The sequence below is a fragment of the Macaca fascicularis genome, chromosome 8, assembly GCF_037993035.2.
Source record: "Macaca fascicularis isolate 582-1 chromosome 8, T2T-MFA8v1.1".
NCBI lineage: Eukaryota > Metazoa > Chordata > Mammalia > Primates > Cercopithecidae > Macaca > Macaca fascicularis.
Genome location: NC_088382.1, coordinates 436942 through 449236, shown reverse-complemented (window position 1 = coordinate 449236; position 12295 = coordinate 436942). Strand labels below are relative to the sequence as shown.

General features: G+C 41.6%; 1 long non-coding RNA gene across 1 annotated transcript; it reads left to right on the top strand.

Moving 5' to 3' along the window:
* Positions 1–1158: 1158 nt before the first annotated feature.
* LOC135964584 (uncharacterized) lies at positions 1159–11883 on the top strand. The gene is made up of 3 exons (XR_010577072.2): positions 1159–1296; positions 6542–6634; positions 11792–11883. It is a non-coding gene; the product is annotated as an uncharacterized lncRNA (long non-coding RNA).
* The last annotated feature ends 412 nt before the right edge of the window (positions 11884–12295 follow it).

Here is a 12295-nt window from a genome sequence, read left to right as displayed (position 1 = left end):
TTGAACATTTAAATGCAGCTCTTTAAAAAAACCTTAAGGTAAATGCCAGTAACTTTAGTTAAGGGTTTGCACTTGGGAGAAGTTATTTCATTTAGTGAAAATAACCACAATCTTTTTCCTCATCTTCACACACAATTAAAACAAATACAGCTGCTGCAACACTATACAATTCTTATGTACTAGAGCAAAAACAAAATATAAATGCACTTGTATTTATAAAACTTTGGTCAAGCTGTCCATAAGAAAAATCACCCTATTTTTTCTTCTAAGTTTCTAAAATGTCATTTACTATATCCCAGCATCTATAGTTATTTTAAAAATTTTAGAAAACCTTTTGTGCATCATCATAATTTTTATTCCCTGGCTGTTTGGTTTAGTGGCAAAAAACCAAAACCATCAAAAATTATGTTTCTCTTGAAGTCACTAAGTTGGTCTCAAGGAAGACAGCGCTGCATCCACTGGCCCCCAGCAGTAGGGACGTGTGGAAGATCACAGCAGCCAAGTCTATGCAGTCAAGGTGAAAGGAGTGCTTGCATGGCAGACATCAAACAAATACCAGTAAACAGACTACAGACTCTGGCATCTCCTCTTCTGATTTATCTCTTCCAGGGCCGTAAACTTCTTTAGGCAGACACTGTAGAAGGCTTAGTCTTCGAGCTATTCTAACTTGTTCTTCTTCAGTCAGCAGTTTTGCTAATAGAGACTGGCCAGGTGCTGGGTGATAGACTGGACCTGGAGCTTGTTGCAGATGTGGCAGTGGGGGCCTAAGATCCTGCCCTGTCCGTGTCATCTGAGGTGGGGCGTCTCAGTCAGTTTCCCGTCTTCCCAGGTTCGGGTGGGTGATCGATGCACTCTGACAGAGTTCTTCATGTAGCCTTAACTCACTCCTTTCACCTAAGGTTCAGACAAAAATAAAAAGTAAATTATTTAAACTTTAATTACATGTGACCCTCTCCTTGAAGATCATAGATATAGATTTACCTAGTTATATACATATCTATTTGTCTAAATAACTCCCAATAACCCTGCTGTTGGGGTTCTTTATCAGTGTCACAAGTGAGCTGAATGTGGGCTCAGAAGGCTTTAGTAACATGACAAAATTTCACAGCTCCAAATTGGGTCCAGTACATCTTTTTCTTTTTGTTTGTTTTTTTATAGGGGGTCTCCCTCTGTTGCTCAGACTGGAGTGCAGTGGTGCAATGATATCTTGCTGCAGCCTCCAACTCTTGGGTTCACATAACCCTCCCGTCTCAGTCTCCCCAGCAGCTGGGACTATAGGCATGTGCCACATGTCTGGTAAGCTTTTAATTCTAGTCTAACTGTAACACCACTCACACACTCACATATCTAAATGTGGTCACCTTGAGAAGTACATCCTATACCTAGGTTTTATCACTGATTTCAAATTTTAAAAAATCAGAGGCCACACCCCATAATCATAACCTTCTCTCCTTTGGGCATGTTCACAGAATCATTTCCAATGCCCACATTTTTCTACTGCAGGGACCCTAGAGTTAGTAGAACCTAGTTTCTTTCCATTGGCCCTCAAAGTTCATCATTTTCACTGCTTAGCTTAATCACCATGATGCTCTTCAATATTGACCAGCAGCATCAAAAATTATCTGTCCATTTGACCTCTTACTGCCTCGTACTGTCTGATCTTACTCTGGATCTAAACACCAATTTTAGTGGCTTCATATGTTTTCCTATTCGGCAGCCAGTTCTGACAGAGAACATGACTAGGAGACTGATCCTGGCCTAATATGGACACACAATACCCAGTAACTCTCAAATATATCTGGCAATCCCACTGCATCTTGCTATCTAAATTATTCTTGTAGCTCCATAAATACTTCAGATCTACTCCATGGCTTTTGCGTCATGCACATACTTATCTTTATCATACTTTACACAGATGGAATTTCCTTCTCCTACAAAGATGAATTAAATTTTCTCACCAATTACCTTAGCTCTCTGCCATGAAGTCTACAGTTATACTTTAATCCGTACCCATCCATTACTACTTCTTGCCCATAAAACTGAAGTATTTTCTTCCCTTGTCATGTTTAATGGATTCAAACTCAAACTTTATCTCCTGCCCTTGGGAGCTTCATGTTACCACTTATACAATAAATCTCCTTTACCAGCTCCCTCTCCTACTCTTCCCAATCTATCAGCATGAAGCTTTTGAAATAAAAACCTCATTTAAACCTATTTTCTCTCTAGTATCTGCTTTCCTTTGCTTTCCCTCACAGTTGAACTGAAAATTGAAAGTCAAAGTGGTAGCATTTCCTCATCCCCTCTCACCGTTTGACTTACTAAGACCACCAATGGTCTGTTCATTAATATGTCTTGCCAGCACCACCAATAATTGTTCCATCAAATACCTAATGGGTGATCCTTAGTCTTTTACTTAGAACAAAACAGAACTGAACTATTATCTGCCTTTCATACTACTGTTTTAAAATTACTCTGTAGTCTCTATTCCCCTGAGTTCTCTGCAAAGAGCACAAATCATACTATTAAAATGACCCAGAATTCCATCCTAGACTCTCTTCTCTCTTCTTTTTGCACACTATCTTGGAACTCTTAATTCAATTGCTTCCATTTCTTCCGTTGCTATCTCCAAACTGACAGTGACAGATTCTTGTCTGGATTCTACTTCTGAGATCATTTCCACTTGCACAGTTGCAGACAATGAAATGTCTACAGACATTACCTCCCCCACAAAACCATATAAAAATACACCCCCTAGTCACCAATATTTGTTAATGACAACACTAGGCATCCATGAACCAATCTTTTACAGGGCTCCTAAGAAGTGGACAATCACAATTAAGCATGACTTTATCTGTTCCCTGTTTACTATCACCCTTCATCTACATGTACATCCACCCCAATCCACACACATTTTTTTCTTCATTCTTCCTTTCCCACAGTCTAAACATACATGTCACTCCTCGGAGAACTATTCTCAATCTCAGCCTATTGTACTTATTTATGTACTGTATACTTCCACTAATCTAATTACAGAAAATCAACTCTTTTTTTTTTTTTTTTTTTTTTTGAGACAGGGTCTCTCTCTGTCCCCCCAGGCTGGAGTGCAGTGGTATGATCACAGCTCTGTGTAACCTCCAATTCCTGGGCTCAGGGTGGTCCTCCTGCCTCAGCCTTCTGAGCAGCTAGGACTACAGGCATAAGCCACCACCATGCCCAGGTAACTTTAAATTTTTTTGTAGAGATGGGACCTCAGTATGTTTGCCATGCTGGTATCCAACTTCTGTCCTCAAGTGATCCTCCTGACTCAGCCTTCTAAAGTGGTGGGATTACAGGCATTAACCAACAAGCCCAGCCCAGAAAAATCAACTCCTGTGTGCCAAGATTAGATAAGTTTTCCTCTGACTGTTACATACGAACTAGAATTTGAGAAAAATTACATGTCCACAGTAACCTAAACTCCCCTCAGAGAGCTTGCCACCAAATACCTGTAGTCCAATTAAACAATAATAATTTTCACATTAAAATTTATTGACCAAAATAAATGGGGTGTGTCTGCCCTGGCAAAAATTTCTCCAGTACTCACCAGAAACCAAACAGAGGAAAATCCAATGGAGCCAGGTCTTTATGGTGGTTGCCGTCACCACACTCCGGTGCTCAGAGCTTCTTCCACTCTCCCAGGAAAGCACCATTTGAGTGGTGAACCCTCTTTTTATGCAGTTGATAACCTCATCAATTATGTGCTAATCAGTCCTATCATCTCATCAACCATATAATCCAAAGGACCCAGCTGAATAACTTGGGTCCTGTTAAGCCAAATCTAATCAAGCCTAGCCTCTTTAGCGAAACTTTTCTCCTCAGGCAAATTGCATGTATCCAGTTAAGGAAAGTTGATTATGTCCCCAGATTTTGCACCCAAGTTATTCAGGTGTGGTGACAGCGACCTCCATAAAGACCTGGCACCATTGAATTTTCCTCTGTTTGGTTTCTGGATTTAGAGCCACAGGAAATCTTGGGATTACAACTTTGTTTGCTGCACATAAACCTTGAACAAATCTCCAACTTGTCCATTAGATTTTTGACTGGTAGGACTGGAATGTTGTAGGGACTAGGCAAGGGATTATAAATCCTCATTTAATTAATTCCTCTATAATTGTTGAAAGTCCCTGAACTGCCTCCAATTTTAGTGGATATTGGGAAAATTTAGGCAATGGTTTAGAATAGTCTATTTGATATTTTACAGGTTTAATACTTTTAATTTTTCGTATGTCATTTGAGGAGGACACCCACAACATTTGAGTACTTTAGAAAGGTGAGGGTTTGTGTACATCTGAGTGTCAATGTTATCAATTCCTGCCTGTAGAGAACAGAGAACTTTGTGTTTTGGTGAATCTGGAAACTCCAAGATGATTTCTCCCTTGAAAGAGAATGTTATGTGTTCTCTCAACTCAGAAAGTAAATCTCATTCCATCAAATTTCCTGGGCAGTATCACATAGGAGGAAAGCATGCTTTTCTAAAACGGTCCAAGCATGATTTGGACAGGTTGAGACATGAGGATTCCCTGGATATGATTTGAAACACCCACCACAGAAATATTTTTTTACTCAGAGGGATATTTTGATTTATTAGAGTTGTTATTAAAGTGAATACAGTGACTCTAGTAACCACAAATAGTGTACAAGAATCTTCATCATCTTAATATTAGTTAATAGCTAAGATTTGGAAGCAACCTGTGTCCATCAACAAATGAATGAATAAAGAAAATGTGTTATGTATACACAGTGGAGTACTATTCATCTATAAAAAACAAAGAGATCCAGTCACTTGCAACAATATGGATGGAACTGAAGATCATTATATTAAGTGAATTCAGCCAGGCACAGAAAGACAAACATCACATGTTCTCACGTATTTGTGGGATCTAAAAATGAAAACAATTGGGCTGGACGCGGTAGTGCACACCTGTAATCCCAGCACTTTGGGAGGCTAAGAGGGGGCAGATCACGAGGTCAGGAGTTTGAGACTAGCCTGGCCAACATGGTGAACCCCCATCTCTACTAAAAATAAAAAAATTAGCTGGGCATGGTGGTGGGCACCTGTAATCCCAGTCACTCGGGAGGCTGAGGCAGGAGAATTGTTTGAACCCAGGAGGCGGATGCTGCAGTGAGCCAAGTTCATGCCATTGTACTCCAGCCTAGGCGACAGGGTGAGACTCTGTCTCAAAAAAACAAAACACAAAACACAAACAGATAGAAAAGAAAATAATTCAACTCATGGACATATAGAGTAGAAGGATGGTTACCAGAGGTTGGGAAGGGTAGTGGGTTGGGGAGCTGGCAGTGGGGAGGTGGGAGTGGTTAATGGGTACAAAAAAATAGAATGAATAAAACCTACTATTTGATAGCACAATAGGGTGACTATAGTCAATAATAACTTAATTGTACATTTAAAAATAACTAGAAGAGTGTAATTGGATTGTTTGTAACTCAAAGGATAAATGGTTGAGGGGATGCATTACCCCATTGTCAAATGATGTGCTTATTTTACATTGCATTCTATATCATAATATCTCATGTACCCCATAAATATATATACCTACTATGTACCCATATTTTTTTTTAACTTCAAAAAAAGGTATTACAGGAAGTACCTCACCAGATAATTCCTCAGGTCCTCCACCCCTGCAGAGTGGATTATTGTCAAACCCTCAAGGACTTTCTCTGATGGGAAAACAGTGTGGCCCAAAGGGAGCCAGCCTATTAGAGGACTACTTCAAGAGTGGATGACATGTCTTCCAGAGACCTCATTGTTTGCAATGAATGCAGCCATCTCGAGATACAGACCTCACCCAGGGTTCCTTTGTTTAGGACAGCTCAGTTTTGAGTTATAATATATATAAGGAGGTCTGTTTCTTTAGCTGTTGTACGTATGATATTAGTTTATTAGCCTGTTCATTCTTTCTTTTAGCATGTTTTATTGCTCTAAATGTCTTTCAAAGAGCTTACTCGTAGTGACCAATTGGGTCATATCAATGACTTTCTATCCAATATTATGTTTTTTAATCTGGTCACCAAGCTCTGTTAAGAGTTTATTCATTTAAAAGACTGTAAAGCACTTCAGTTGTTCCATTATGTATTTTAAGCCTAGAATGATTTTATACATAAAATTTTAGTCCAGGTCTGTAATAAGGAACTGGTTTATCCTTTTTGTTTGTTTTCATGACTGGATAATGGACCAGGCAATTTTTTGTGGGAAGACAATGGGAATAGCACTTAAGAGGTATTTTTTTTTCCCTGATATCCTTTGTGCCACTCCTGTAGGAGTAGCTTTTGAAGGAACAGTAATACAGTTATAAATTTTGTTTTTTAATCTTTTTGAGACAGATTCTTACTATGTCACCCAGACTGGAGTACAGTGGCACAGTCATGGCTCAGTGCAACCTTGACTTCCTGGTCTCAAGCCATCCTCACATCTCAGCCTCCTGAGTACTTGGGACTACAGGTGCATGCCACCACATTCAGCTAACTTTGTTTTCTGTTGTAGAGCCATGGTTGCACTATGTTGCCCAGGCTGGCCTTGAACTCCTGGGCTCAAGAGATCATCCCACCTCAACCTCCCAAAGTCCTTGGATTTCAGGTATGAGCCACTGTGCTGATCCTAACCATGGTTAAAATCTGACAAAAGTTCCCAATTGACAAGAAAATTTGGTTATATTTATTATATGTAGCATTTTATAACAACCAGAATCATGTCTTACAGCTTCACATCAGGTCCCTGAGATCTTTATAAGTTGTATATAAAATTAGAATACTTACATTTATAATATATTTATATGAATATAACTTTAGAAGATATTTAACAAAAGTATGACTGATAACAGATTTTCATGAATTTATATAATTTTTGGAACATTTATGTCAATAACATGCCTATAAGTGTAACTGAAAGATCTTCCATCACTTAGCACTTGACAATGTCTCCCATATATTTTATCAAATAAGTCTAACCATTTAATCTCTATAAGGTAAGAAGCAATATTTTTAAGGGTTTCCAGGGGTCAACCTTCAAAATCCCAAAGTTAGTTTTAGGCCAAAAAGAATTAATGTAGGTTTTAATCTTGAAGAAACCTGCCAAAGATGTCAGAAGACTCGAAACACTCAATCAAGCAGAATCAGGGGTCATCGTTAAATAATAGCAATACATAAAGTTACTTGGATGTAAAAACATGAACCCTTTTATAGCTCTGTTTTCCTAAGTAATCTAAAACCTAATTAAGAGAAGACAAGAGTTGCCTTGAAAACATGTACAGTCTTTATTTTTGTCTTTTAGGCTAGTTATTAGAAAGGTAAAAAAAAAATTTCCTGTAGTGCGATTGCTTTTGTTTATAAGAAGCCCATTTAGATTATTTGGAAGTGAAAAGGTTACTTGAATTTCATCAGACAGGTGGAGAGTGTCCGGGACTGTGAGTGTACTCTGTATTATAGAGAAACGTAACCGAAAAACTGGTACCTTGGACAGGGAAATCCATGGCTCTTAGTAACCACATGAAAAGTTATCTGACTATACATATGGAATAATTTTGATATATCAAGAAAAACGGGCCAGCTTTGGTGGCTCACGCCTGTAATCCCAGCACTTTGGGAGGCTGAGGTGGGATGGTCTCTTTACCCAGGAGTTTGAGATCAGGCTGGAACATAGTGAGACCCCATCTCTATGAAACTAAAAATAAAAACTTAGCCAAGCGTGGCTGGTGTTGTGGGAGGAACCAGGTGAGAGGTAATTGAATAATGGAGGTAAGTCTTTCCCGTGCTGTTCTCGTGATAGTGAATAAGTCTCATGAGATCTGATATTATAAGAAAGAGCTTCTCTGCACAAGCTCTGTCTTTGCCTGATGACATCCTCCTAAGATGTGACTTGCTTCTCCTTGCCTTTTGCCATGAGGCCTCCTCAGCAATGTGAAACTGTAAGTCCATTAAACCTTTGTTTTTTTTTTTTTAAAATTGCCCATCCTCGGGTATGTCTTTATCAGCAGCATGAAAATTAGACTAATATTATAAATTGGTACCAGTAGAGTTGGGTGCTGCTGAAAAACTAGCCGAAAATGTGGAAGCGACTTTGGAACTGGGTAACAGGCAGAGGTTCTAACACTTTGGAGGGCTTAGATGAAGACAAGAAAATATGAGAAAGTTCGGATCTTCCTAGAGACTTGTTAAATGGCTTTAACCAAAATGCGGATAATGATATGGACAATGAAATCCAGGCTGAGGTGGTCTCAGATGGAGATGAGGAACTTGTTAGGAACTGGAGCAAAGGTGACCCTTGTTATGTTTTAGCAAAGAGACCACCAGTATTTTGCCCCTGCCCTAGAGATATGTGGAACTTTGAACTTGAGAGAGATGATTTAGGGTATCTGGCAGAAGAAATTTCTAAGCAGAAAAATGTTCAAGATGTGACTTGGGTGGTGTTAAAGGCATTCAGTTTTATAAGGGAAGCAGAGCATAAAAGTTCAGAATATTTGCAGCCTAACAATGTCATAGAAAAGAAAATCTCATTTTCTGAGGGGAAATTCAACCCAGCTGCAGAAATTTGCGTAAGTAATGAGGAGCCAAATGTTAATCCCCAAGACAATGGGGAAAATATCTCCAGGCCTTGTCAAAGATTTTCACAGCATCCCTGCCTATCACAGGCCTGGAGGCCAAGGAGCAAAAGTGGTTTCATGGGCCAGGCACAGGCTCCCTGTACTATGTGCAGCCTAGGGACTTTGTGCCCTGCATCCCAGCCACTCCAGCCATGGCTGAAAGGGGTCAATGTAGAGTTCGGGCTGCAGCTTCAAAGAGTGCAAGCCCCAAGCCTTGGCAGCTTCCACATAGTGTTGAGCCCACGAGTACACGGAAGTCAGGAATTGGGGTTTGGGAACCTCTGCCTAGATTTCAAACAATGTATGGAAATGCCTGGGTGCCCAGGCAGAAGTTTGCTGCAGGGGTGAGGCTCTCATGGAGAACCTCTGCTAGGGCAATGTGGAAGGGAAATGTAGGGTTGGAGCTCCCACACAGAGTCCCTACTGGGGCACCACCTAGTGGAGCTGTGAGAAGATGCCCACCATCCTGCAGACCCCAGAATGGTAGATCCACCAACAGTTTGCACTGTGCATCTGGAAAAGCTGCAGACACTCAATGCCAGTGCATGAAAGCAGCTGGGAGGGCAGCTATATCCTGAAAAGCCACAGTGGCAGAGCTGTCCAAGACCATGGGAGCCCATCTCTTTCATCAGCATGACCTGGATATGAGACATGGAGTCAAAGGAGATCATTTTGGAGCTTAAGATTTTATTGCCTCGCTGGATTTTGGACTTGCATGGGTCCTGTAGCCCCTTTGTTTTGGCCAGTGTTTTGGGCCATGTATTGTTACTAACCTGTGAATTGCCTGATTATATTTATTTTTATTTTTTTGTTTTCTCTCAGATTTTTGATATAATTAAATTTTATTCTAAATTTTCTAAAGAATGTTTTCATGTTTTCCAATTTTATACTTAGCACTTGCATACCATGTTTGTTCATGGATATCACAAAAGGCAAGGATTTAATTACATTTATTTCCGTTCGTGATTAGTGATATGCAGGGCCATCTCTAACCCCAAAATTTAGGCTCAGCACAGGAGGTCAGGTGGGTTCTTGGCTTTAAGCAGGAAAGAATTTAAGAATGAGCCACCACAGCGGAGTGAAAGCAAATTTATTAAAAAGTGAAGGAATACAAGTGCGGCTGCTCCACAGGCAGAGCAGGGCTACCCCACAGGCTGCTAGATGGGTATTTTATAGCTATTTCTTGATTGTATGCTAAATAAGGGGTGGATTATTCATGAGTTTTCTAGGAAAGGGGCAGGGAACGCCTAGAATAAGTTGTTTCCCCCACAGACCATTTAGAATAAATTCCAGACATTGCCATGGCACTTGTGAACTGTGATGACACTGGTGGGGGTGTTTTCTAGCATGCTAATGCATTATAATTCGCATATAATGAGCAGTGAAGGTTGCTGTTCTAACCACCTTTCTTCTAGCTGATTTAGGCTGGTTTCTTTACTGTATCCTCTTATCGAGGTAGAAGGTGGGGCTGGGACACTGGACCAGGTTGAGGAGCAGCTAAAAAGGGACTGGAACAGAAGCGGCTTTCCAATCAGACATGCCCACCAATGTGCCATGTCAATTTACCATTACCAAGGCAACACCCAGGGGTTACCACACCTTTCCATGGGAATGACCTAATGACCCGAAAGTCACTATCCCTTCCCTAGAGTTTTCTGCATAAACAGCCCCTTAATCTGCATGCAATTAAAAGTGGATATAAAGTTGACTGCAAAACTGCCCTGAGCTGCTACTGCCTGCCTATGGAGTAGCCCTGCTCTGCAGGAGCAGTCACAGAGCTGTAACCCTGCTGGAGCTATAACACTGCCTCTTCAATAAAGGTGTTTTCTTTGACCTCTAGTTTGCCCTTGAATTATTTCCTGGGCAAAGCCAAGCACCCTCTGGGCTAAGCCCCACTGTGGGGCTCACCTTGCATCAGCTTGGCACCCAACATGGCATGAAGAAAAAAGACAGTGTCATGGGAGATGGCAATTGGTAATTGAGGAGTGGCAATCTGCCAGTCAGCAGCCAGCAGCAGTCTGTGAATCAGTGATTGGCCAGCAGCAGTCTGCAATGCAGCAGTTGACAATAGGCTAGCAGCCGTCAGTGATCAGGGGGATGCTGGTCAGCGGGACAGTGATCAGCAGGATGGCAGTTGGTGGGATGAGGAGTGGAAAGGCGTCGAAGCCTAGCTGTAACATCTGAGCTGAACACAAACCAAAGGCTCTTTTCAGAACCATCATTTTCCCTGGCAGGCAGTGGAGTCATTCAGATGGGCAAACAGCCATAGTGACACTGCCTCATGTGGGGCCTACCACTCCCACCAGCAGCCTGGTGGGTTACTGACACAGTGCAGGCCCCTCCCACTGCAGCAGCTGAGCCCACTGGCAGGGCAGCCATAGTGTCACCACCTTATGTGACACCCACCTTTCTGACTGGCAGACAGAGAGTTACTGGGTTACTGGACCCCCTGTGCAGGTCCCGCCCATTGTGGCAGTTAAGTCCACCCCAGCTGAGGTATCCTGGGGAGAGCTTTACCTGGGTCCCATGGGGAAAATCAGTCAGCACCACATCTGTCCTGCTGGACAGGTAAGTGTCCCTTCTGCCCCCACCCCCATAGTATCAGGAGAACTAGGAAATAAAATAAAAGCCTTTGGCTAGACCACGTCCTTGTCACCCCTTCCCTGAGTGCTTTCTCTTCAGACTCCATTGTATTGTTCCATTAGTTATTTTATTTTCAGTCCTAAAATGTGTGCAGTCTTGCGTTTGGTTTTAACTTTGTTAATTGTTTGGGGGCAATTAAGGCAGGGTCCTTGGTTGTGAGAGGTCCCCACTGTTTTCACTCTGGGATCCTAGAGTCATGTTGTTTGGTGACCCCAATTTGGTCTTGGATTGACTGTTGGCCACTCTCTGGGCGCCCCAGGGTTTTCAGCATTTGGTGAAGGGAACGTTTTTGGTTGAAACTTGGCTCTTCTGAGTTTTCAGCACTGGTATTTTGGCCACCCTCCAGATGCTCCGGGGTATTTGTGTTGATATTCCCTCTGGAATTCTGAGGGATATATGAGTTATAGCCCTCTCCCTAGGGGAGTATTGGTCTTGCCCTTTTGTGCCCTATAAGTTAGAAGTATTTTAATAGCAAGTTGCTAACCTCTTCCTGTGTGCTGTCTTCCAACTAGCTTGCTCAAGCCACTCTTGGTCAAAGGAATTGGGAGTTCTCAGGCCCCTGGCATAATGGAGAATCACCTACAATGGTAGAAAATTGGCCATGTGAGTACTTTTTTCAGTGTCTCTGCTACTGGATAGGTTCTCCAGCAGGTTAGGGCCTCTGAGGTCTCCCCTTGGGCAACACTGTTTACCTCTTCCGTTTCTCCCTTCCACAGTCCCTCCCTTCCATTTGTTTAGCCCACCTCTCTACCAACTGTTGCTCTCTGTGGCATTTAGGTTCAAAATCCAACTGCCCATTTGAAGCTCATAATCCACTTAAGGATTAAAGCTCATAAGCCCTAAGGAACTTGACTCAAACCCTTAGAAACCTTAGCCACCATCACAGGTCAGGCATGAAAGGGAATTCAAGTCCTTAGACTCTGGCAAATGTAATTCTCTATAAGAGACTAGCGTTGAATTATTTACTAGCTGAACAAGGAGTCTGTGAAGTTATTAGTAAAACCTGCTGCACATAT